Source organism: Canis aureus, chromosome 37, assembly GCF_053574225.1.
Source record: "Canis aureus isolate CA01 chromosome 37, VMU_Caureus_v.1.0, whole genome shotgun sequence".
NCBI classification, from domain to species: Eukaryota; Metazoa; Chordata; class Mammalia; order Carnivora; family Canidae; genus Canis; species Canis aureus.
In genome coordinates, this window is record NC_135647.1 from 21,832,969 (window position 1) to 21,855,705 (window position 22,737).

Here is a 22,737-nt window from a genome sequence, read left to right on the forward strand (position 1 = left end):
TTGAAATCATATGGTATTTGTTTTTCTCAGACTTATTTCATTCACCTAGCATTATACTCTCTAGATCCATTTACGTTTATTGCAAATGTCAAGATTTCATTATTTTTTAATGGCTGAGTTATATTCCCCTGTGTATGTCTGCCACAAAAGGGGTAAGCCTTTTTTTTATTTATTTTTTTATTTATGATAGTCACACACAGAGAGAGAGAGAGAGGCAGAGACACGGGCAGAGGGAGGAGCAGGCTCCATGCACCGGGAGCCCGACGTGGGATTCGATCCCGGGTCTCCAGGATCGCGCCCTGGGCCAAAGGCAGGTGCCAAACCGCTGCGCCACCCAGGGATCCCAGGGGTAAGCCTTTTAAGAAGGAGGAGAGTGAGTCTGTGAAATGCCTTTAGTAGGCCTTGGGAGGAAGGGGACAGGGTGAGTAAAGGAGGTGGAAGATGTGGCCAGAGAGAGAGGATAGAGACTTGCATCTGTTCAAGTGCAGTCTCATGGAAGGAAGAGCTTCGGGAAGGAGGGAGTGGGTGGTGGATGAGGCTGATACTGTCAGCTGCAGCTACTGAGAAGGATACAGGGTAAGCAGAGGCCAGGGACTTTGGAATTCAGGATTATCCTGCAATTTTTGTAGGGCTATGTGTCCAGGGGGGAATTGTTTTTGCTGGCCTGAGCACTGATGGGAAGTGAGAGGTCCCCTTTTCCCTTCAAGGACTTCACAGAGAGAATTCCATCCGAAAGCCTCCTGTCCATCTTCCGCCTGCCTTAGAAAGAAAATGTTAGTTTTGAAGGAATCCAATTACTTAACAAAGATTGGTGAAACCCAGAAATACTGATTATTGTGGATGATTCTGAGAGTTGAGGTCCTTCAAAGGGGCGATTCAACTCCTTTTTTGGGGAAAAAAATTTAACTTGGAGCAGAGATCTTTCAACCTTTCAACCTTACATATAATCAGGGTTCAGAACCCTTCATTGCGAAACTTCTGTGGGGAACTTACTTCTGAACCTTTCAGCAGGTACTTTCAAAGTATCATCCCTTTTGATGTGTACTTACCGGCAAGTGAAGGAGAGTTGCCAGGAGGCTCAGAATCTGGTTGGCTGATCCCAAACCACCCAGAAAGACTTGAAACAATGGATTCGGAGTGAGGTGTTTCTGTGAAAGGAATGTGAAAATAGGTCTGTTTAGGAGCTGATTTCATTTTCTGACTATTGATAACTTGGCCTTTTTTTCATTCTTTCTGTACTTACTACATATATCTATGCCGAGAGCCTCCTTTCCAGGACAAATTTTATCCTCATATTAAAAATGTTGTGTATATGTATGTGTCAAATATTTATTTAACTGAATAATTGTTGAACATATTACTTTAGCATTTTTCATTATTTTTTTGCACTCTTATCCCTCCTTTTAAGTATTTTTTATTATAAAACATTTCAAATAATACAGAAAAGCAGAAAGAAGTGTCCAGCAAATACACGTGTAATCTATCCTTAGATTTAACAATTTTTGGTATTTGTCCATATTTGCTTTATATGCAAACATTTTATATGTACATGCACATATGTAATATTTCTCAAAACTATTTAAAAGTTAAGTTACATCCACCCAGAAGCTTCACCTCTAAATACTTCATACCTCTCTAAAAACAACGTTCTCCCATATATGCACGATACCAATATCACATCTAACTAAACTAACAATTCTCCACTCTATATTTAAATTTCCCCAGCTGTCCCCCAAATGTCTTGTGTATCTGGCTGTTCAAAGCAGGAGCCAACCAAGAACATTTCTAGAACCATCTTTTTTTCTAGAACCATCTTTTCTAGAACCATCGTTCCTCCCCCTTCTCCCAAGTTATATTGATGGACTGAAGCGACTGGACCACTTCTCTTAAAAATGTCCCATTGTGGATTGGTCTGATGGTTTCCTTGTAGTACTGTTGAGCTTGTCCCTCTGTTCTCCGTATTTCCTGTATCTGGAAATTATAAAGAACAAACGCTTGATTGGATTAAAATTAAACATGTTTGTCAAGAACACTTCATGGGTGGTGCTGTGCAACTTCCTATTGTTCCCATCTTCAGAACAACACACTTCCAATACCTCTGAAGCCTCTGTTTCCCTTTCCAATGCCACCGCTCCCTCTTCCCACCAGAGGCAGCGATTATCCTGAATTCTCTATTGACCACTTCCTGTGTTTTCTTTGCAGTTCTATCACAGACCTGTGTATCTCCAAATAATACATTGTTTAGTTTTAAGCTTGTGTAAGTGAAATAATACTGGATATATATTTTTTGTGAGTCATGCAGTGCTAAAATTGCAATTTATCCACGTCGAGAAGCGAAGCTATAGGTCACTCATCTTCATATCTGTGTGGTATTCTCTTGTATGACTACACCACAACTAATTTATTCATTTTGCTCTTGATAGACATCAGATTGCTCTAGTTTTTTTGTTATTAGAAGCAATGCAGCAGTAAATCTCCTCATGCATATTTGTAGTCTACCTATCCAAGACTTTCTCCAGGGTATATATACCTAGGGGTGCAATTGCAGGGATGTATGGTATATGCAAGTTCAGCTTTGCTAGGTACAGTTCAGGGTACAGTTACAAAGAACACGAACCATCCCATCTGTTCATTAAAACAGAAAGGGATTTACTGTGTTATTGATCATTTACAGAATTGTTAGGAGGGTAGAAGGAACAGATTCTAGGCTGAGCTTTTAGGAATGATTTCCTAAGCTACCCCAAAAAACTGGGCCACCAAGAAAGCTACAGCTTATCCCATCAACAGGAAGCTATGTTTTGAATTGAGAGCTGCCAATATAGTTCTGGCTGCAAAGCCGCACTGCCTTAGGTACAATTAGGAAGCCACTTCAGCTAAATCAGGAAGCCACTGTTGGAACTGCTGGCTGCAAAACCAAGCTGCCTCTGCTCTGAAACCACCTTTTAAAACTGAGAAACCACCATTATAATTTCTGCCAGCAAAATAAGTGCCCTGAGGCCCATCTTCCCCCACAGAATTCTGTTCAGGTCTCACTGAGCACATTGGACACGTCAAGCCTCAGTTGTATCTGGAATTCCAGCTATAGGGGTGTCCTGGAAATGTAGATTTTAGTTTTCTGACCTTTGGAATGTAAGATGGCCACGCAAAGGAGGTTGGAACAATGGTTGAGCAAACTAGTCCACAGTCCTGTCAAAACGCTCTCTCCTCTGATGGAGTCAGCCTGTGCCCCTGCCAGCGGCACATGAGAACACTTGTGCTTCTACATCCTTGCCAGTGCTGGCTTTGTTGGGTGTTTGTGTTTGAAAAGCTATTTTATTGTATCTTCATTTGCAGTTCCACGGTTAATTACGAGGTTGAGCACGTCTTCATGTATATATTCATATGTATTGGCCATTCATGTTTCCTTTTCACAGATATGTCTGTTTATGTCTTCTGTATATTTCCTGTTCTTTTTGTTTCTTATTCATTAGGATTCTTCACATATTCTGGATAATAATTCTTTGTTGATCATATTCTACAATTGAAGCTTGTCTTTTCACTTTTCAAATGGTGATTGTATTGAAAAGAAGTCCTTATTATTTGTCAATTTTGTTAAATTTTTTTCTTGAAGGTTTGTGCTTTTCTTGCTTGTTTTAAAAATCTTTCCCTACTCAAGATCATCAGGATAGTTGTTTGTATTGTTTTAAAAAGTTTCGGTTTTACTTTTCCTGTTTAGTTCCCGATCCACATGGGATTGGTTTGTATGGACGGTGTGAGGCAGGAATCCATTTTCATTTGTAGGAAAAGCCTTCTGATCTGCAATGCCAAGATTTATCATAGATCCTGTGATATATTTATATTTAATTATAATATATTTATTATAAATATTGTAATTTAATTATAATATTTATATTTAATTTAAATATAGATTAGTTCCTGGGCTCTCTCTATTCCATTGGTCTGTTCTTCATCCTTGTATTATTAAACTCATAATCCTGATTATTGAAACTATAATACATCTTGATTCTGGTGGAACCCATTCACCCGTCTCAGGTATACTAGGCTTTTGGCTCTTCTTTATATATTTTATTTTAGTTTAGTTTTATTTATTTTTATTTTTTTCTTCTTTATATATTTTAGAATTAGATTATAAAATTCTATAAAACATCTTCGTAGAATTTTTACTGGAATTTCATTGAATCTATAGAACAGTTTGGAGTGAAATGAGATCTTTAAGATAATCTTCCTATCCATGGAAAAATTAGGTCATTCTGTTTATTTAGGTCTTTTTTGTTTGTTTGTTTATTTAGGTCTTATTTAATATCTTTCGCCAAAGTTTTATGTCTTTCTCCCAAAAGTTCTTACAGATTTTTTGTCAGACTTATTCTCTAGTACCTTATTTCATTGTTGCTATTGTAAATATTTTTAAAAATTGCATTTCTTGACTTTTTTTGCTAGGATGTAGAAATGCAGTTACTCACATTGATCTTATACCTAGCAAACTTACTAAATTCTGTAACTAATGCTAATAATCTATAGATACTTGAAATTTGCTATGTAGAACATAATATCTGCAAATGATGACAATCTGGTTCTTATTTTTTTGAATCCATATTCTTTTCCTTATTCTTGCCTTAGCACACAGGTTAGGATTCTAATACAGAGTTGAGTAGAAGTAGGAACAGTGTGTAACCTTCTATTATTCCTAATCTTAAGGAGTATCTGTTAGTATTTCACAATTTTTAAAAAAAGATTTTATTTACTCATGAGAGACACACAGAGAGAGGCAGAGACATAGGCAGGAGGGAGAAGCAGGCTCCCTGTGGGGAGACTGATGCGGGGATCATGCCCTGAGCTGAAGGCAGATAGATGCTCAACCACTGAGCCACCCAGACATCCCAGTATTTCACAATTGAGAACAAGGTTTGCTCATGTTAGTTTGAAGACATCTTTTTTCATATTAAGGACATTTCTTCCTCTTTCTAGTTTATAAAGGTTTTTTGTTACTATTATTTGCTTTTTGTCTTATGAATGCTCCTTTGAATTTTATCAAGTGCTTATGTTACATCAATTTAGATCACAACATGACTTTTTCTCCTACTAATGATACAAATTACTTTAATCTGTATTCTAGTGTTGATCTAACCTTTTGCTCCTGGAATAAACTCTATTTGGTCATGACTTTTTTCATTTTTTAAATTGTTGGATTGCTTGCTAATATTTTGTTCAGGATTTTTTTCATTCACAATCATGAATGAAATTGATCTTCAATTTTCCTTTCCAATAGTGTCCTTCTCTGAATTTTTGTATCAAGCATGCACTAGCACATAAAATCAGTCTGAGAAGTGTTCCCCTTTTTTCTGTTCTCTAAAGAGTTTGTATCACTGGGTTTTTAAAGAGGCTAAAGGCAGCCAATTTGGAGGAGAGACCAGTCCTTGGAGTCAGAGACATGTTTGAGCTCTCATCTTTACCATTTAGTAGTTGAGAGCTCTTGGGCTGGTGACTTATATCTCTGAGGTTCAGTTTCCTCATCAGTCAAGTGGAAGTAGTAATACACACTCTCCTTGCCCTAAAGGGTTGTTGTACTATCATGAGAATTAAATAGGATACTTTATGTAAAAATGCAGTATAAATCCTATAAGTAAGATAACCTCTGCAAAGCTGGCCTTAGGGAAAACATTGTCCAGTGAATTGCTTCCAAAACAGTCTCTGATACTGCAAGTCAGATAGAGGGAGCAGACATGCTCTCAGGGACTTCCTCTCCTTATAACGTTGGAGTGAGAAGCATGACAATGTACTTTCAGAGGAGATGGTGTTGGAAGTTTCCAAAGTCAAATTTGTAGCCTTTCCTTCAGAGCCTTGGAGAGGGCCCAAGTCACTGAATCATTGAATGTCATGGCTGTTCTCATAGATCATCCAATCGATGGGGAACGGCAGCCAAGAAGGTATTTAACTTATATCTGGGGATTTATGATCTCAATTTTTAATAGCACATTAATTTTTGCATGTGTATTTTGATTCACAAAAATAATACCTTCTCATGGTAATGGTACAAGAGAGATTTTAAAAGATGTGAAAGAGATAAATGAAAAGTCAAAAATTTCCTTCTTCTCTAGTCACTTCATCCTGTTCTCCTTAGAGACAACTTTTTAAACTATCTCCTTTTACCCTTTTGGAGAGTCACTGCCACATTCTAAGTGATATGAATTTACCCTCTATTTCTTGATTTATAAGTTTTTAGACAGTATCTGTTGTCTCCCCACCATAACAGTGATGAATTTATCTTTCTTTCCTTTATTCTTCTTTACTTTCTGTTAGTCACATTTTATTTTTAGTTTCTCTTGATTACTACTATAATTATCTTTAATAATGTTAATAATATTTAATACACAAAATCTTTAAATAATGTGAACTTTATATCTCGACCTATCAATTTTAGCATTTCCTCTGAATTCTCATTACATGAGATGAGAAAATTAGTTCCTTTGCATTTCCCTTCCACCTCCTCATACCTTCTGACCCCTGCCATCTGTAAAGTTACATTTTGAAGTCGTGGTTTATAACATACATTCTGTTCTGTAACCATATATGTCCTTTATGCTTTGTGTATAGGTTGATCCTAGAAACCAAAAGCCAATATCTAAAGTTTATAATATTAAGATTACATAAATATGTGTTTGATAAAGACCATGTATGTGATTACAAAACTAGAGAAGGAATTGAGATCCTAGTTTAAGTGTGAGCTCCTGAAGGAGAAGAAAACTCAAAAATCAGCAGGAAAAGTAATTTCCAGGAGAGGGGAAGAGGGACAGCCTATTGTAACTACTTATTTTTATTATTACTTTATGCGTCTGTCTTGTAATTGTCCAACGTTTAAATTACACCATTTGTTTCAGAGAATCCATCTTCTTTATGAATACACTTTTTATAGCTTGCTGAATTTTTCTCATTTTCCTAGGTTCTAATTTAGACCTATAGCTTTCTAGACCTGTTGCACAACCATCATCCTGGGGTTTCTTTTCACTGTCTTTGAGGTTGAGACTACTGTTCTGTGCATACTGTGTTACTATCTTGCATTCCTTTCTTGTTTTACCATAACGTATACTTGAGTAATGCTTTCAGAGATGATAACTGTGTGATAAATATCTGAGTCCTTCCATAGCTATTAATTTCCAGATTTTATTTTTATTTGTGATTGATAACTCAGTAAGATACAAAATTTTATATTTATAATAAAATTTCCTCAAAACCTAAAGATGATACTCCATGCTCTTATGCCATTGAATGTTGATGATAAGAAATCTGATAACAATATGATTCTGGTTCACTTGTAGAAGACTCGATCTCGATCATTTTTTCTGGAAACTTTATGTTTGGCATTTCAAGATGATGGCTTATGGTGTGTGTATGTGTGTGTGTGTGTGTGTGGTGTTTTAATTCATCCTTTTCATGACTTGGTGATGTCTTTAGAGTGGCATCTTTCTTTTGCTCTGAAAAATTTTTAAATAATTTTCTATCTTGCATGTTTTCTGTTCTCCTTTTCTTGAATATCTATTAGGTGAATAATAAACTTTCTGAATTGATTCTCATAAGTCTCTACCATTTTTAAAAAGATTTTATTTATTTATTCATGAGAGACACACACAGAGAGGGAGAGAGAGGCAGAGACACAGGCAGAGGGAGAAGCAGGCTCCATGCAGGGAGCCCGATGTGGGACTCGATCCCATGCCCTGGGCTGAAGGCAGCACTAAACCACTGAGCCACCGGGGTTGCCCAGTCTCTTTACCTTTTAATTGTGTTTTTCCGTAAATCTCTGCACTTTTTAAAAACGATTTATTTATTTTAGAGACAGAGCGAGCAAGACTGGGAGGGACAGAGGGAGAGGAAGAGAGAATCTCAAGCAGACTCCATGCTGATTATGGAGCTTGAGTGGGGATTGACCTCAGGATCTGAGGTGATGACCTGAGTCAAAATCAAGAGTTGGATGCTTAACCAACTGCACCACCCAGGCACCTAAATCTATGAATTTTTAATTTATAATCTGAGAAACCAATGCTTTTCCTCTAGGTTTTCTATTGAACATGTTATTTTATCAATTAAATCTTTTAAATTCAAGAATATTTTGTGTTATCCAGTATTTTGGGTGAGCATCCTGTGTTTTTGTCCTCCTCCTCTTCCTTTTCCTTCTGTATAAACTATAGAAATGTATAATCTATTACTTTTCTCTTAGATACTGATAGAAAGTTTTGAAGGTCTCTTCTGTTGCCTGTATTGTCTGTTTCCTCTAGGATATTTTGTTTTCTTTTGTCTTATTCTTTCTTGGGCTATTCTTTTCTTCTAATTATCAGTTACTTGATTAAAATAAAATTTGTTTATTTATTTATTTTAAAGATTAAAAAAATCATTTGTGCACAAGAGAGATAGAGAGAGCACAAGTGGGGAAATAGGCAGAGAGAGAGGGAGAAGCAGACTCACTGCTGAGCAGGAAGCGGCTCGGGGCTCAATCCTAGGACTCTGAGATCATGACCTGAGCCAAAGGCAGACAGCTGACCATCTGAGCCACCCAGGTGCCCCCAAAATAATTTTTATTTAGTTCTCGCTCTGAGCCAGATGCTGAGCAAGACTAACCAGGCCTCCATCCTCAGGGAGATTGCACTATGGTCGGGGGAGGGGGGGGGGCGGTGATTTTCAATGATCAAGTAAATAAATGGATAAACAAGAATTTCTGTTTGTAGTAAGTGTCATGAAAGAAATAAAGTGGGGTGATCTGAGAGTGAGTGATGAGGTGGGGTCTTGTAGAGTAAGTGATTAGGAAGGCCTCTTTTAGAATGGGACAGCTGACCTGACACCAGCAACATGACAGCGGTGGGGGTGATCAATGGGAGAAGGGTCAGATTATATAGCACCTTTGGGTAGGCTCTGGCATAAGACTTTAATTTAACTGTGGCAGGAAATTATTGGAGCATTTTAGGAGGAAGGTGATTATCTGATTTATGTTTTTAATGATCAACTCTAGCTGCTGAGGGGAGAGTGAGGGGGAAGGATATGCAAGAATGCCGGCAGGAAACCATGAGGACACTTGCAGGGTCTAAGCAAGGAGGATTAGTAGGGTGATGGTCAAGAATGGCCACCAGGAGAAAGTACCGTGAGGGCAGGACAGAAAGTGTTCCAAGGAGAGAATGGTCCATTGTGTTAACTGCTGCTGTAATGTCTCAGAAAGTTAGGATAGAGCAGTGAGCATTGTACTTGGCAAGCAAAGATTATCAGTGACTTAGCGGTCTAGGAGATGGTGAAGGGGAAACTCAGATGGAGTGTTTGCAGGGTCTGGACCTCGTAACTGGGTAAGTTACTGCAGTAGTGGACTTATTACTTTCTGCTGGTAGCTTGGAATTGAAAATTCCTTTTATATTTGTTCCTAACCCAAAACACTTTGTAGAACCGTCCATATTTCTCCCAAAGCCCTCCCCTTTTCTGAATATTTCCCTCTTATGATTAGATCAGAAATCATCTCTGGTGAGGAACAAATGGTTTTAATTTACGTTTATTTTTTTTAAAAAATTATTTATTTATTCATATCACACACACACACACACATACACACACACACACACACACACACACAGGCAGAGACACACAGGTAGAGGGAGAAGCAGGCTCCCTGTGGGGAATCCAGTGCTGGACTTGATCCCAGGACCCGAGGATCACGCCCTGAGCTGAAGGCAGACACTCAACTGCTGAGCCACAAGTGGTTTTTAAAATCTCTATTTACTTCCATGTAGTTCGTGATTATTTACAGCCACAAAGGGCTCTTAAATTTCACTTTGTTAATGGGGTATGTGTGCAGACTGGGCTCCTTTTAGGCTGCTGCTGTTGAAGCCAGAGAAAACTGAGGCTAGAGCAAGTGGTAGGGAATTATCAGGAAATGGATGAAGTTATTGAAGTTATGATATACTGTTCGGGTGCACTCAATATCTAAAATCCAGAAATCAAACCATGAATCTGTAAACTTTCCTTTAAAACCTAAAACCAAAAAGCATGGATTTATTTCCATAGTGCCTAACAAACTCATTTTCTTTTCTCAAATTCCAAACTCTTTGAAGGTAGTGATCAGATCCAACTGGTGGAGGGTGTGTAAGAAATATCAAAGTGACTAATATGTGCCTGCAGTTCTAAAGATATGATCTCATTTAATCCCATCAACAGCCTTAGGTGATAGATTATTTTAATTTCTATTTTACAGATGAGGCAATTGAGCCCTGGAGAGCGACTAACCATGGTCACACAGCTAATGACAAACATATGTGATAGTTAAACCCACTTCTGATTTCAAAGCTCATGTTCATCCATTCCTTTTTCTTTTTCTTTTATTTTTTCTCTTTTAGCTTTTATTTTTATTAAAGATACAGATGCATAGACTATAAATACAGAAATAATTCTACATGGGTGATTAGAAAATATTGCAGTTCCTTGTCCTATCTCCAGAAGCATCCACTTGCAATGCTTACCTCTCTTGACATTCATTTCTAAATTTGTAAGTAATCTATTTCTTTGTTATTTAAAAAAAATTGGAAATTAAGTATTTACCTCACACATGGAATACAAGGACTTTGTTCTGTATTACCTATCTGTTCCCCAGCACACAATTCATCTTCTCCATTCTTCCACTATAATTAAATTCTAATTTTGGTTAGCTCATTATTCAGAGTTTATTAAGACAATGGATGCTGAATCATGCAATACACAATTACTACTTTATTTCTGTTATATCTTTCTGTTTTCCTGAGAGTTAATAATTGTCTTCTTGTTTCATTTACTTAGTTTTCTATATATGTGTCACTAATTCAATGCCAACTCTCCTGATATATTCAGTTTCATCTTCTCAAAGGAATCTCCTCTGGTTCTGATTATCTCCAAACTGGACTGATTGCTCTGTACATCAGTGATATATCTGCCATCCTGAGTTCACCTATTATCTTGATTAATTCTCTCACCTCTTCCTTATAAGTCTGAGAAAGTCTTTATTTTACCATCTATCTAGTTGACAGCTGAATATAAAACTCTAGGTTTCAAAACATTTTACTTCAGAAATTTGGAGGCTTTGTTTCATAATCTTCTGGCTTGTTAAATGAAATCTGTGGGATTTTTTTCCCCTTCTCCTCTCAAGTTTGTAAGGTCTACTCTCTGTTCCTAGTATACTGAAATAGCACAATGATGTGTTTTGTTGTGGATCTATTGTGCTTCCTCCTTGGAGACTTGGTGGGTCCTTTTAATCTAGAAGCTTTGGTCTTTCAGTTCTGGGAGATTTTTCTTTAATTATTTTGCTGGTGACTTCTCTGTTTTCCCTTTTTAAAAAAAAATCATGGACCAATTTTCAATTTTTTTCTTCCCTATTTCTTTCTCTTTTGTTTTTCTTTCTGTGAATTTTTATTATCTTAAATTTTTATCTTAAGCTATATTATCTTAATTTCTTAGAATTATTTGAATGTTCTTTTTTCATAGATTTAAAAAAAACCAGAATACTGTTTTCCACTATCTCTCTAAGATATTGATGATGATGTGGGGAGACATTTTCTCTTTCTCCTTGCTTTTCTTAGTTTCTTTTGGTCTCTGTATTTTCAAATCAACATATTTTATTGACTCCAAGACCCTTCAGGCTAGTGCATTCTTGACATTACAAGATGTCCCTGAAATTATTTGGTATATAGTTTATTATGACTGCCTCCTAGCTGACAGTTATGCAATACCATCAATTTGTAGGCTCTATCTGGACTTAAAAAATGTTCATTCAGAAATGTCAAGCATTTGCATCTTAGAATAACTGAAACAGGATAAATATTCTTCACACAGTTGGGGATCCTTGCCACTCTGCCCATAGTTTAAGAGTGTGCTTCAGAAATCCGCTTGAAGTCATCTCCCTGTGATGGTGATGATGGTGGTAGCGGTGGATGGAAGGCTTTACTGACAGTGGGCCTTATTGTAAGGTGATTCAGCTTGGCTATTCCATTAGGAAACCCTGTGATGATTATTTTCTCTTGGGCCAATAGGATTCTCAAGAGAAGGGTTTTGAATCTTCTGCATGCTTGGCTGCCAGTCTTCTGAGAGTCAAAAAGAGAAGGAAGGGGGCACGTGGGTGGCTCAGTCTTTTGGATACCTGACTCCTGGTTTTGGCTCATGTCATGATCTCAGGGTCATGAGATCAAGCCCCACATTGTGCTCTGGGTTCAGCAGGGGAGTCTGCTTGGGATTCTCTCTCTCTCGCCCTATGCCCCTCCCGTCACTGGTGGATGCACTCTCTCTTTCTTTGTCTCTAAAACAAATAAGTAAAATCTTAAAAAAAAAAAAAAAAAAGAAGAAGAAGAAGATAAGGAAGGCTAGGGTCCCAGGTATCAAGTATGTACACATGTGCTTTAGTTGTGCTCTTCCATACAGTTTCCCTGCCCTCACTTCAGCTTGGTATTCTTTAGTCCAGAGATGTTCAGTTATACCCCTCCAGTGAGAAATCACCTCCAGGTCCTTTTCCTCTGTGGAGTTAGGGAGGAAAGCTGGTAGCGTCTAAGTGCTTTTCAGACAAACTCTCAACCAAACCTTCTGTTGTTAGTCCTGTCTTTTTTCTGTCTTTAAAGAAAACTGGTTCTGCTAATTCCTGAGCCTTTTGAAGGTGTGTGATGTGAATCAACCTGTACTTTGCTTTCCTTACTGTTGGCTAGGGTTAGCTAACCCCCCCCTGCCATTTTTTTCTATCCTTTTGGGTATATCCCTTAAAAATCACCTTACTGTTACTTTATTTTGGTTTTGGGAGGAAATGGAGGTACACATTAACGTTCAATCTGCCATCTTTAACTGAAAGTCCTCATTTACTTTTTAACTCGACCTAAAAGATGTAAGCCAATTCAGAACACTTGGAAAACAATGAAAAAGAACAAAGGGACAGATAAAACCCATAATCTTATCAGCAGAGATGACCACAGTTAACATCTTTGCACATAAGTCTAAATATATGTGATAAATTCTTAATTTTGGAAATCATGCATCAAGTAGTATGCAGACATTAAGGACTTTTGATAAAAGAGTAGAAGAATTATTTCCATGTACAATTCAACCAGTACATACAACACCTATTTTTTTCAATATTGTCATCAAAATAATCAGTTCTTTTTAAGCTTTTGCCAAACTTGTTTTAATTTTTTTTTTAATTTGCCTTTCTTAAATCTTAGTGACTTTAGGTCTTATAACACATATAGTCCTACAAAATCTGATATGAATTGTCAATTTGTACTTCTTCTTTTATGAATTACATTTTTCATTTCCTTTGCCTGTTACCAATTTATGCTTTTATCTTATTGATTCACAAGAGCTCTATATATCAAGGTTATTTATTCAGTACTTAAATAATTTTCCATTTGTCTTTCAATTTTCTAAAGGTATTTTTCATCTTGTGCTGTTAAACAATTGATGCTTCTTTTTATACCTATGTTTTTATTATTCTGTGTTTACCTACATGGTCTTCTAGTTCTTATATGGTTCAATACGGCATAAAATAAGGCTCTAACTTTAATTTCTCCTTATATTACCAATTGTCTCAGCAATGTTTACTTAAAATATATTGTCACATGATCTGCAAAGCTAGAGGCATCACAATCCCAGACTTCAAATTGTATTACAAAGCTGTAGTGATCAAAACACTATGGCACTGGCACAAAGATAGACAATAGATCAGAGGAATAGAATAGAAAATCCAGATATGAACCCACAACTATATAGTCAATTAATCTTTGGTAAAGCAGGAAAGAATATCCAATTGGAAAGGACAGTCTTTTCAATAGACAGTGTTGGGAAAACTTGACAGTAACACGCAAAAGAATAAAACTGGACCACTTTCTTACACCAAATGCAAAAATAAATTCAAAATGTATTAAAGACCTAAATGTGAGACCTGGAACTATTGAAATCCTAGAGGAGAACACAGGCACACAGCAGAAAACTCTTTGACACTGGCCATAGCAATTTCTGTCTAGGTATGTCTTCTGAGGTAAGGGAAACAAAACCAAACTAAACTATTTTATTAAAGATTGTATTTATTTATTAATGAGAAACACACACAGAGAGAGGCAGAGATGTAGGCAGAGGAAGAAGCAGGCTCCCTGCAGGGAGCTTGATGCAGGACTCAATCTCAGGACCCTGGGATCATGACCTGAGCCAAAGGCAAGTACTAAGTGAGCCACCTAAGTGCCCCAGCAAAAATAAGTTGTTGAGACTCATCAAAATAAAAAAAGCTTCTCTACAGTAAAGGAAACAAAACTAAAATGCAATCTATGGAATGGGAGAAGATAATTGCAAATGACATATCTGATAAATGGTTAGTATCCAAAATATATAAAGAACTTATAAAACTCAATGTCCAAAAAATGAGTAATTCAATTAAAAAGTGGGAAGAAGACAAGAATAAATATTTTTCCAAAGAAGACAAACAGATGGCCAACAGATACATGAAAAGATGCTCAACATCACTGATGACCAGGGAAATAAAAGTCAAAACTACAATGAAATATTACCTCATACCTGTCAGAATGGCTAAAATCAACAACACAAGAAACAAGGGGTGTTGATGAGGATGTGGATAAAGGGGATCTTCTGATCCCCTTTGAAGGAATGCAAATGAGGGAATGCAAACTGATGCAGCTACTCTGGAAAACAGTATGGCGTTTCCTCAAAAAGTTAGAAATAGAACTGCCCTAGATCTAGCAATTGTACTACTAGGTATTTACCCAAAGAACACAAAAATATTAATTCAAGGGATAAATAAATGCACCCCAATGTTTACAGCAGCATTTTGTACAATAGCCAAATCATAGAAACAGCCCAGGTGTCTATCAACTGATGAATGGATAAAGAAGATGTGATGTATATACACAACGGAGTATTAATCAGCCATAAAAAAGAACAACATCTTGCCATTTGCAATGACATGAATGGAGCAAGAGAGTCTTATGTTAAGCGAAATAAGTCAGTCAGAAAGAGACAAATACCAAATGATTTCACTCACATATGGAATTTAAGAAACAAGACAAATGAGCAAAGGAAAAAAAGAGGAGAGGCAAACCAAGAGTCTCTTAACTCTAGAGAACAAATGGGTGGTTACCAGAGGGGAGGTGTGTGGAGGGAATGGGTGAAATCATTGATGGGATTAAGGACGGGACTTGGGCATTACATGCAAGTGTTGAATCACAATATTGTACTCCTGAAACTAATATTGCAGTGTATGTAAAATCACTGGAATTTAAATAAAAACTTAAAAAATATATTGTCACATTGATTTGAAATGTCTCTTCTATTTGGATCTGTTTTAAAACAAAGACCATAAACCTTCCAGAACTCCATGCTCCCCCTTCAGAAGAGGTGAATTCTTTTTTCTTTCTGAGTCTCTATTTCTTCATCTGCCAATGATGTCAAGTAACTGCGTTATTCTTGCTGTTGCTGCTTTGTGGCCAGATATGCTCTTATTCATTAACTTCACAAACGTATATGGACCTGCTACAGTGCTGGTATGTGTGCCAGGCACGGGAATGCAAAAGAAAATTAGGCAAGCCCCCTGTGGTGGTCACTGCCATAAGCCAAAGACAGAGTTGTCTAGGTGTAACTCTGCTGTCCTTGGACAGCTCTTGGCAATGCAGGAAAATGCAGGGTTACAGAGCTTCTGGAAGACATTGAGCAAAACGGTAATGGTAGTTGTTTCTGGGAGTGTGATTGGAGTTGAATTTTGATTTCTTCTTTCTTCTTTTCTGTTTTGCTTCTAGTTTCTACAAGCATACACATTAGTCTTGTGAAACCATTAGTGTTTTCGTTAAACGAACCTCAGTTGTATTGAGTTGGCTTCCTTGTCATCCTTGGTTCATAATGCTCTCTGGGGGTCCCACATTCTCTTTATGAAAAGAAAACAAGGAGAAGGGATCTTCAGAGGTTAGTGCAGACCCAAGGGAGGGAGAGTTTCTCGAGAAGGTGATGGGAGGGTGCTCCTGGGGTAGACACACTGGGGGCCATGTGAGGGTCCAAGGTACAGCAGCCTGGAACAATGTGGCCTTTGGAGAACTACGATAATTTACCTTGTCAGGAGCTGGGGTCCTAAACAGGAGTGACCATGTGTTTTATCTGGTGTATGTAGAGAACGGTGGAAACGAATATTTTGAGGCTGTGAGCATTTGCATGTCTAAGGATCTCATATGTCCAATTAAGGCAGTCCTTTGGGGCATTTTCTCACAAATGGAGAATTAGAGAGTCATCTTATTAAAAAGTGTAACTTTTAAATATATCTCTGGCATTATACTAGCACCGGAAAAGTAGCCTCTAAGCTAAAGAATCCTTAGGTGAAAAAAACAGTATAAATAAATGCGTCTTTTCACAAATTATTAACAAAAGGAAAACTTTTACAAAGACCACCTTTCTATCCGCATCATCAGGTTCTCCCTCTCTACCACATTCTTCCCAGGGACCACCGAAATGTCCTGGACTCTTCTTTTGCCTCCATGCCTCTCTATTTACCAATTCATTGCTCTGCTCTCTTTCCCAGAAAAATGACAATTCTCCTGAATCCTCTCGATCAGGTTTTCCATCCCACTGTACCACTGACACTGTTGTTACCAAAGGTAACAAAGACCTATGTCTTGCCCATGGTCCCATGGTCCATTGGCAGCCTCTTTTTGCTGTGTCTTTTGGGAATATTTGGCAAAATTGACCACTCCTTCCTTTTGGAAACTTTTCTCTGAGCTTTCCTTCCATTCCATTCTTCTAGATTTCCTGCCACCTCACCAGCTCCTCCTTCCCAGTATATTCCACTCTAACTGTTGGAATATTCTGAGACTCAGCTCTGGATCCCCCTCCCAGCCCTGCTGCTGACACATATTCCTATTTTCTCCCTAACGTTCTCATTTGCAGCCTTGGCTTTCAATATCATCTATATATCGAAGACTCTCAATAGCTTGATTTCCCCCTGGATCTTGAGATTCCTAAACAACAAGCTAAGCACCCGCTAGCTTGACATGCCCACTTAGCTCTTTATTAAGCATCTCAGGCTTATGTGGCCAGGACAGAGCTTTTGCTCTTCTACTTCCTCATGGCAGCTTCTCCCAAGATTTTTCTGCCTCAGTAAATGGCACCACCATCTCACCCACTCTCTGGGACCTCAAACACAGAAATCATTCTTAGATGCATCTCTTTCTACTGCTCCTTACATTTATCACGTGTCTCGGCAGATTTATTCTGCAAGTGTATCCCAAATCGGACCACTTCTCCTGGACGCCACCACTCACATCCTAGTCTCAGCCACTGTCTTCCCTCAACTGGGTTATTCTAATAGTCTCTGCCTGGCACTGCTGCTCCTCTTCCTACTGCTTTCTGGTCATTTCTCTGCAAAGTGGACAGAGTGATCATTGTGAACTGCATACATCTACTAATGGCTTTGGATGTCAATGGCAATGGATCCAAACCCTTCCTGAAGCCTACAGGACTCCATCTGATGCTCAGGCTCCATCTGCCTCACTGTCCATGTTCTATATGTTACCGTCTCCTTCATTTTTTGCCTCCCAAACACACTAACCTTGTTCCTGCCCTTGGACATCGGAGCTCACTCTTCCCTCTGCCTAAAATGCTCTTTCCCAAGATCTTCACATGACAGGTCTCTGCTTAATTACCACCTCCTTGAAAAAGCCTCCCTGGAGTCACCTAGACCATCTCTAAACCACAGTGTTTTAAAAAATTCTCAGAGTAGAACTTATTCCTATCTGATATTTTTCTCTTATTTTTTGCTTTCCTGAACAGAACAAAAGCTCTGAGAGAGCAAGAACCTTGTAGGACATGTTTAGAGCTATATCTCTGACACCTAGGACAGTGCCTGGCACTTGATAAGTATTCATTGAATGGGAATGTGATAGCTTGCTACACCTGCCCTGTGACAAAGATATTATTGTCCTCAGTTTGTAGGTGGGGAAATGACATCAAAGAGGCTAATGAGTTTGTCTGAGGTCCGGTAGCTGTTAAGAATATAAGTGTTGGGATCCAATTCCAGAACCTTTGATTTTAATCCTCAATGACATTGCCTGCAAAATCTATCCTTCTGGAATCCAGAACTTATTTTATAAAAATGAGGAAGGATTCCTAAAATGTCTATAAACAGATGAGTTAACTTTTTATACCTGGGGAAGGAAACACAAGGGAAACTAAGTTTAATAAAAGTGTTAAAAACTATTTTTATCTTCAGAACTAATAGGATTGAAACAAAATTACTTTTTTTAACCTGTAATTAACACATAGTGTCATTTCTGTTAGAACCTGTACCTTGGACACAGATCCTAATATTGAGTGCACAGAACTCTAGAAAGAAGACCAACGGATTGCATTACATTCAGCTTTGGCTTGTCCCACGAAGTTCTGAATGTCTTTCCATAAATTTTGCCCCAAAATATGTGCGTGAATGATTTTGCACACAAGAACCCTCAAAGTGTTTCAGAGTAAGATAGTTATGTATTTGCACCTGTAAATACCTGATTGTACCTCTTTTCCTCACCCTCCCAGGACCCAGGGTCTTGAGGCAGCCCATTCTAAGTATGTCCTAAGATCCATGGACTTTGTGGCCCATGTGGAGTCCCCGAGGGTCTACAGTGGGTGTTGCTGGCTCTTCAGTCAAGGTGTGCTCTCTGATCTGTTGGCACCTCATATAATGGGGACAGAGAAGGGGCTCTTTTCCAATAAGGTGGGATCTTCTGGAGTCAACACTACGCTTCCCCCAGTCCTACCTACATGGCTCTAGGACATCTTCCTTACACACTCCAAAAATGTCCCCTTGACCTTTGGCTCTGCTTAGAGAATGATGGGTGAGGTGCAGGTAGGGAGGAAGAGACGTTCCAGCTGAAGTCCAAAGGCAAGAACTCTTGTTTTTCTACTTTGATTCTCCAAAAGAATCCAACTGGAGAAAGACACTTTTCAGACAATTGGGGAAAATCCAACCCGAAATCTGTATTAGATGTTGTTGATATTGTTGGGGACAATGGTGTTATGGCCATATTTCGAAAGTCCTATCGATTAGAGATACATCCTGAAATATTTACAGGGACAAGAACATGATGGCTGAGATTTGCTTTAAGCTACAGAAAAAAGTATCTATGTATGTTTGTGGAGCGGGAGCATATAAAGCAGGTAAATGTTGACAGCCGTTGAAATTGGGTACTGGAGGATTCTTCATGTTCATCTCTCTAGTTCTGTATGAAACTTCTTGAAACTTCCTCCATAAAATGGCTTTTAAAAAACCATTGTTACTATCCCTGATTATCCTGGCAAGTTTGTAAACTACCTTTTTTAGATAACCTAAAGAGCTTAGTGCTGCAGAGGGTCGTTTAAGGAGTTTATATAGGAGTGTCAACAAAGATCCTAAGGCATGTATACTCTTTGGCCCAGTACTCACAATTGGCCTTAAAATGATATATTTTAATGACAATGAGCTTTCTATGTAAGTATCTATGGTGGTTAACTTTGGGTGTCAACTTGGCTAGACTGTGATATCTAGTTTGGTCAGAACAAACTAGAACAGAACAACAGTTTGGAAGATAGTTTGGAAGATAGTTGTTGTTTGGAAGATAGTTGTTGTTTGGAAGATAGTTTTTGTTTGGAAGATAGTTTTTAGATAGAGTTGATATTTTAGTCTCTAGGATTTGAGTAAAGCAGATCATCCTCCCTGATGTGAGTGGGCCCTATCCAATCAGTTGAAGGCCTGAAGAGAAAAGACTGAGTTCCCCTGAAGAAGAAGGAATTCTGCTTTCAGATGGTCTTCAGACTTGAGCTGCCATATCAGCTCTTCCCCGGGTCTCTAACCTGCCCACCTGCCCTGCAGATTTCGGGCTTGCCAGCCTCCATAATTGTGTGGGCCAATTCTTTAAAAAAAAAAAAAAAAGAAAAAAATCAACCTTTCTTGCTTTCCATATATACATATCCTATTGGCTCTTTTTCTCTGGAGAACCCTAATTATTAGACTATCCTGATTGAGTTCTCTGGTCAAGTTTCAACTCTTTGGTGCAAGTCTTTCTAAAGCATAGCACCCTTTTGGGTTATAAGAACTAGATCCCACTGACCCTGGCTGAAACATTCTTGGATGATTCATGGTACTGCTGAGTTTCTGGGTCACACTAGGGGTAGGTACTATGGATGAGATCCGTACAGGACTGTGGAGAGGCATAAATTTCGGGGGTTGCTAAGTGCTTAGCATGTAGCTGGTGCTCAGTGAACTTGTCATGGTGGCCTTACCTGAAGGGTGCCTCACTAGGGCTTATACTTTGGGACTGTTTTTCCTTCTTTGGTGAAGGAGATGGCAACTGCTTCAAGGTCTAGGCAGGATGGAAGATCAGACCATCCTTGTTCTGGGAAGATTTGTTGACAGGGCGTCCCCTGCAAGGACAGGGTAGGTAGGCCACATCACGTTAGGGATTTGAATGGTCTAAAAAGCTGCTTTACCTCTGGAGGGGGGTGTCTTCAGGCAGGAAAAAGAAGAGGGGCTTCCAGGTCTATGAGTTGGACCTGGTTTTTCTTCAGTCTTGGGAGCTGCAGGATGCCTCGGAGGGGAGTTTAAATTAATGTGGGGTTTCTTACCCTCAGTACTACTGACATTTTGGGCTTAATAACCCTATAGTTGTAGTGCTGGCCCCGGCATTGTAGGACTTTAGCGGTATCCTTGGCCTCTACCCACTAGATGTTAGAAGCACCCCTTTCCTACCTGTGACAATCAAAATGTCTCTGGATGTTGACAAATGTCCTTTAGGGAGCAAAATTCCCTGTGGCTGGGGATGGCCATGCTAATGGGAGAGGCCCACTTACAAGATCTGCTTCCTTCATAGCTCAGGCCTGTTAAGTCTTGCAACTCAGCATGAAGTGGGATCCCTGTTCCCAGGAAGAAGCCAAGAGCCCCTCCTAAAGGTTGGGTCCCAGTCCCCAAGGGAGGGAAGCAGAGGCACCAGGCTTCACATTAGCATTTCGAATAGACTTGCAGAAGCGAGTGCTGCCTGGGTGGGCCAAATGTCGTCTGGGTCAGTGTCACACTGCTGCTGGAGGGGCTCCAGCCCTGAGGTTCCCTGGGCTCCTGGACACAGCTTGGAAGCCCGACCACCATAGCACCACAGGCCAAAAGTCTGGAATTCCCTCCTTTCCCCAGGGTGGCCGGGAGGCCCTCTGCTCAGGCCCTCCCATGCCCGGGGAGCCCACGACTCCTCCCTGCTGTGGATGCCCCTCTCTGTGTCTGTCACCCCAGGGTGGTCGCCTACCCACTGAGCTCTAGACCCCACCTGCCAAAGTGAATGGCAGACAAAGCGCTGAGACGACTGAGCTGGACACAACCCCATTCGTGGCACAGTTTTGCACCGGAGCGCTGCTGGTTGCCTAGTGCAGGAGGCGTTAGAGCTCGTGACATTACTGTCTTCCATTCCTTCTTCTCCCTTCGCACGCACTTGCTCGCCTGATGTGATTTTCCACGCAAACATTGCCTCCTCCCTCCCCTGCGCTGTGGGGCTGATGATGATGAGGCCGGTGGTTGCCCAACGGTCACATGGCCTCGGGGTTGCTGGCCCGGGCTGTGAAGGCCTGATGAGGCATTGTAGATAAGGCTCAGTAAATGCAAGGATTTGGATCTCGTTACCCACGAAGCCAGGGAACAAGATCAGAAGGAACTGGCCCACCCTGGGGGTGTCAGGTAATGTGGTGGTTTTGGAGCATTTCCACAAATTCTCTGGCACTTCTCTATCAAAAGGCGGGCTCTAATTCCCCTCTCTTTGAATGTGGGCCGGCTCCAGGGGCTCACTGCAGAGGAAGAGAATATGGCAGACGTGGCACCGGAGGACTTTGGAAAGCTGGTTTCAAAGGGAATACAATTTCTGCCTCACTCTCTCTCTCTTTCTCGCCATCTCTCCCTGGCTCTCTGTCTCTTTCTCTCCATCTCTGGCTCTCTCTTTCTTGGGACGCTTGCCCCTGCTTCTAGGCAGCATGGAAAGAACCACGTGGGCGCTCCAGTCATGGCCTGGGCCAAGGTGACACCTGACAGGTGAGGGCCCCAGCTTCCAGCTGCTTTCAGCCAGCAGCTTCCAGCCTCGCTAGCTGACGCCTAATGGGGCGGAGATGAGCTGTCCCTGCCGAGACCTGTCCAGATGCCAGATTCGGGAGCCACAAAAATGCCTTGATTGTTTTAAGCCACTACGTTTTGGGTAATTTGTTATGCAGCTATAGGCAAGGGGAAGAGATGATCACATTTGCAGGAGGAAAGCTGCTGCTCACGAGCACTCACCGTGTGTTCAGATCCACGCTGAGCATTTTACACCATCATCTCCTTCTAGCCTCAGAGCAACACTGTAAGGTAAGGTGAGTACTAGGTTTTTAACCCCACTTCAGAAATGAAGAAAATGAGACCCAGAGAGGTTGAGTAACTTGCCCAGGGTCGTGCGGCTGGTGAGAAGCAGAGTCGGGACTCAAGGCCAGAGCCTGCCTTCCACGGGCGATGTCATGACCAGCTGGCAGTGTTGGCAGAGGGGCGCATGCCACAGTGGCCCAGGCTGGCAGAGGCATCCGGGTGTAGCTGCTTCGGGCTGCCTGGAAGCCTCTGCTGCATTTCAGGCTCCAACAGCTCGGCTTCACCTGCTGGGTCCTGCCCTGCCCAGACACCCCAGCTACTCTCTGCTCGGCGCCCTCGTCCTTCTGTCCAGCCAGCAGGGCTTCCCAATGCACTTGATGCCTCCA

General features: G+C 40.0%; 1 long non-coding RNA gene across 3 annotated transcripts in view; it reads left to right on the forward strand.

Annotated features, from left to right (window-relative positions):
• LOC144306724 (uncharacterized) overlaps nt 1–22,737 on the forward strand; it is a 54,487-nt gene that overhangs the window by 1,559 nt on the left and 30,191 nt on the right. Inside the window, exons 3-4 of one of the 3 annotated variants that reach the window (XR_013373818.1) lie at nt 191–349; nt 1,009–1,282. This is a non-coding gene — a long non-coding RNA (uncharacterized LOC144306724). Of the gene's footprint in view, nt 1–190; nt 350–1,008; nt 1,283–22,737 lie in introns of those variants that run through there. The other 2 variants (XR_013373819.1, XR_013373817.1) reach the window with 2 other exon arrangements.